This window comes from Zonotrichia leucophrys, chromosome 4 (assembly GCF_028769735.1).
Source record: "Zonotrichia leucophrys gambelii isolate GWCS_2022_RI chromosome 4, RI_Zleu_2.0, whole genome shotgun sequence".
Lineage (NCBI taxonomy): Eukaryota > Metazoa > Chordata > Aves > Passeriformes > Passerellidae > Zonotrichia > Zonotrichia leucophrys.
Window position 1 is genome coordinate 50,525,063 of NC_088173.1, and position 4,868 is coordinate 50,529,930.

Genomic DNA, 4,868 nt, shown 5'->3' on the forward strand with positions numbered 1-4,868 from the left:
GATAACATCCTGGAGTGCAGACTTGGGAAGTTTGTCCTTCCTGAGCTGTGCTGTCTCCCATCGATGAAGCTCTGTGCTGTCCCTGCTTGCCTTGTGTCACACCTGGCTCACTTTGCCGTCTGAAAACAGTCACCCAGTGCCATCTGAGATGCCACTGGGTAGCCAAAACATCTGCAGACATGTTTTTGGCAATGGGAGGCTTTGCCCTTCACTACAGGGAGCTGTGGCTGAACAGGACCCCCAGGGAAGTCTCAAAGGGTGTTGGGTGCTTTTTTCAGGAGACTGAAGCAGCTTTATTTTCCGAAGCAAGACCAGCCCTGCGGCAAAGGGCTGATGCTGGATGGTCGGTCCTCTGAGTTCCTTGGAACTGTTTGCACCTCTGGGTTTAACCCCGAGGACGGAATCAATCCCCTGAAGCAAGTAATGGCTGGAATTCCCATCATGGGCGCGTGTATTTGGCCCCGTGGAGGGCTGGATGGATGCTCCGACTTTTTGGGAAAGCCCAGCAGATGGAGCTCGTGTTTGAGGGATCAAGCTCCAGCGAGGAGCTTGGAAAATAGGACATAGACCTGTTTTTTATTGGATTGTTTCAGTAACAGGGGTGAGTTGAGCAAGCCTGGCTTCCTAAGCTCTTGCTTGTAACAGGAAATGTTCAGTGCTAACGATGTGGAAAAAGGAAATGTTTTTGCAGCTAGAAGTGCTTGGAGCTTTCACTGATGTTTTAATTTTCTTGTCACTGTCTTATTTTGCAGAACTGTTTTAGCGCTCATTCCCTCAAATATATCTGTCCCTTAGTGTGCTTCTCATATTTAATTATAATAACTACACCCCTTAGTTACTAAATCCATGTGAAATCAAAGCAGTGGAAAACTTCCTTAGTGGTCTAAAAGGAAAAAACCCCGAACATTGAGGAGTGGAAAGGAAAAGTATTCAGCCTTAATCTTAGTTACCTAAAAGGCAGCTAATAAAACTTTGGAGTGTGGCAAAGAAAGCAGAATGAAGCATGTCTTAGTCTGCAAAGGTGTAACCCACAAATTCAGAGGTCCAGCTACACATCATTGCTCTGCTAATTTTGGTGCGCACGTCACTTCTCAGCCTTGTGCTTCAAAAGCTTTTAAAACCACGTTTTTAGAAGCCCATTTGTTATTTGTGCAATCCAAGTGCTCCAGCAATAGCAGAGGGAGCAGTGTAAACACTGTGGCCATGAGGTTGTGGTGCTTACCTGCAGCACAGGTGGTGCAGGCACCCATCACAGCCTGGGGCGGTCACAAGTCACGTTCTGCATGGAAACCACAGGGAATGGATGCCACTGATGTCACCTCCTGGTGGGACAGACAAGCCCTTGCAGCACACCTCTGTTCCCTGCCACCCATCCTGGTGGGACATCCTGGGGGTAAGGTGAAACTGAGTTAGACTCGCTTGCTATCACATTTATTTTAAGCTCTGCCACCAACCAAAAAATGTGTTCGTTCTGAAGAGGCTTTAATTTCAGCCAGCACCAAGCAAGGCCTCCTGCCTCATGCCATGGCGTTTCTCGCTTTGTGAGACAAAAACCAGTCAGATGAGCTTTTATTCTGAATCATACAGGATGAGCTTGCCTTCAGTAAGCCTTTAGGAGAACATTCTGTAGCTGGCCATCCCACCCTGTCACTGCCTGGAGCTCTCCTCTGCTGTGTGCCTGTGAGTGCCAGCACACAAAACGTCCCTGCTAATTGCTGAGTGCTGCTGCATGCACTCGGGTAGGAAAAAAGCAGCATGCGTGCTCTAACAGAGCTGGATGTGTGCTCTGAGTGCTGGCTGTAGTTCTGCGGTAGCCAGATGTGGCACCAGGCTTAATTTAACCTCTCTTTGTGTTGTTACAGCCTGTAGTGTAGACCTTGAAAATGGACAAAGTTAAAACCTGGGGCTTCCCGGAGGAGAAAGGTTTGTTCTCTCATTGCTCCCTGTCAGTAATGACAGAGAATCAAGTCTTAGCTCTGCTGTGTTTCAGGTTCTTCCAGTAATGGTATCACTGGTGAATGAATGATAATTTCCCTTTTCTCTTTCTTTCTTTCTTGGTGTTTTCTGTCTATTCAGTAAATTGCATATTCCAATTTCCTGGGAATCCTGGGTGCCACTGGTTAACCAGAAGCTGAGGATGTCAAAGGCTGGTCTTCACTTGGAGGGAGGAAGGAGAAGTAGAGGAGGTCGATGCTGTGGATTTCTCAGTGGCCTGGAAGGAATTAGGACATCACAGACTTCCCTGTCTGTCCTGAGTAAAAGTGAACCCTTCTCGATCAGTTGCCACCACACAAACCCAAAATCAGCTCTTCAAACCCATTCCAGTCTTCTAGGTTTTGCTGCCTTTTGCATTTCACAGGCAACCACTTATGGAGTCTTCAAATTGGCCCTAAAAACTGCAATTAGTGCTCTTGCACCAAAGATTTATGAGCTGCAGAATATCCTATTTGCCTACACATGTGCAGAGCTGAAGTTAAGAGTGTGAACCATTAAATACAAAGCAAAATTTAAAAATTTAGCATTTAGTTTCAAGTGCCATATTTTGAATAGTTGATTCTTGTTGCTCCATTCTGTGAGTGTGTAAATTGGGGTGGGAAAATAGTGACTTAAGCCAACACTTTGTAGTGACATGTCTGAAACAATTCTTCTTTGAAGACAGGAATATAACAAGAGCTCGGGTCTGGGCTGTGTCTGTGGGAACACCTTCACACAAGAATTAAAGGCTGTGTGTTCTAGATCAAAGTAGCCTATACTTCATAATAGCTCTAATTACCATTCCAGTCATCTTTATTAAATTCATTTGTTTTAATTAAAAGAATAGATATTTGGCATCAGAGTTTACGGGGTCTGTTGGGCACTTGAGATTAAATCAATGGTTTGTTAATAATTTTATCTGGAAAGCAGATTAGATTATTTAAATTATGCAAAGTAGCATAGTTTTTCTTTCTCGGTAGAATGAAGTTATGATTAAGAAATAATGCTTGGAGCATGAAAGCTCTGCTTGTCATTATTTTTCACATTCATATTTGGGATTTTAGAATGAAGTTGTTCATCTTCAAACTGATTTATAATAATATATTGTATTTGGCAAAATAAAACAAGTACTGCAGTAGTGTTTAAAACCAGTCGGATCAGCAGGTGTTTTCCAACAGTGATATGAAAAATCCAATGCTGGATTCTTGATTCAATTGGACCATATTTTGGATTTGTATTGTATTTTTGTGCTGCTGGATCAGTAAGTCTTGTTAATCAGTTCATAAAACAGTAGGATTTTAAAAAATGCACTGAAGGTGTAAAACAGTCAACACCAGGAGAGTTTGCAGAGTAGCTTAATAAATAAAACATAATTGGATAAAATGGGCAAGTAATAAGTTGAAGGCAGCCCAAATGTGTAATTTCTTTGGGTCAGTGGCAGTGCTTTAGCTTGCCCTGCAGCTGGGTGAAGCCTGGAGGTGTTGTGGTGCTGTCTAACAGGGCTGTGCTCTTGGGTGCCTCGCTCCATCCCGCAGCGCAAACGCTGGGTTCCGTCGCGAGCGGTGCGCCAACCACTGCACGTGCTTTTGATTTCCCTCAGCACACAGGGAGGAAAATGCCTCTTATTAGGAAAAGAAACCAGGGCTGGGGCTAGCAGGGAGCCAGCCGTGCATGCTGGGTTCTGTGCTTGGCTGTGCTCATGGAGCAGCAGCACACAGGGGAAGGTGTTGGCTCCGGTTCCTGCTCTGCCCAGCACCACAATCACCTCTGTCACAGGTCATGGCTTCAGGCAGCACCCACCTGCTCCCTTAAGGGCAGAAAAAAACCCCTCTTCCTCAGATGAAACCTGTGGCAACACCAGTATTCCTACTGGAAGTAGGAGCATGATCTCCATGCTCACAGCATTTGGTTTTAGCCCTTCCTGGGTGCTGTTGCTGCTCAGGTTCCACCCGGCTGCTCCTGTGTGGCTCCTCTGGGGAAGGCAGCGGCAGCTCCCAAGCCAGAGGCTTCCAAGATGCCTCTGGAGGCCCCTGCTGTCCCGCCCATCCTTCTTCTGGGAGAGTGAGCTCTGTGTGATGCTGCATAACTAAAATGCATCACAGTCTGGGTTATCAGGCAGCATCGATCGGTAAGGCTGGGTTAGCACCTCAGTTTATGATGTTAAAAAATAACAGTACTCTCTTCCAAGCAATAAATGCTATTCAATGGGCTGCTGATAACAGATCTTCAGATCTGCACCACAATGAGAACCATATAATTCAGCAAAAAAATTGTGTATACACAAAATTAAGCACACACACAAGCACCCCCAGTGTCATCTGTCTTCCATACCAAATGCATGGCAGCGCCGGCTGCTAAAACTTGCAATGAATTATTTATATGATGAATTATCCTTCTTTCTCTCCTCCTAGAATATCCAATTGCCCGTTTCCATTTTTGTTTTGGAGAGATTTATTATTCAGGATTTTTTTCACTGGATAGCTTATTAAACATTTCCTGCTCTTTTTCTCATCGTACATAACACGCATCTTGTTTCCTGGTAGTACCTATCCATCCGCTCTAACGGGGCCTCCCAGCGTGAGGAAACTGTGAGGAGTGCAGTTCTTACCCAGGCAGTTTACAGCCCTCCTTGGGATCCAATTAGAGATGTTCAAAATTTGGGATATTTATTTGCTCACTGGAATCAAAGCTGTTTCAGCCCCCAAGGAAGCAATGCATGGCTGCAGACAGAGGTTGGGACTGCGTGGGGATGAATAATTTGGTTCATCGGTTCCCTGGAAGCCTCTCAGAGGGTGGGAGGAGAACATGAGTGCCCAGAGAGAAATCATTTGGAGATTTGCTGCTCTTTCTGCCTCTTCAGTTTCTCAGTTTTGACCCAAAGACATAAGGAACAG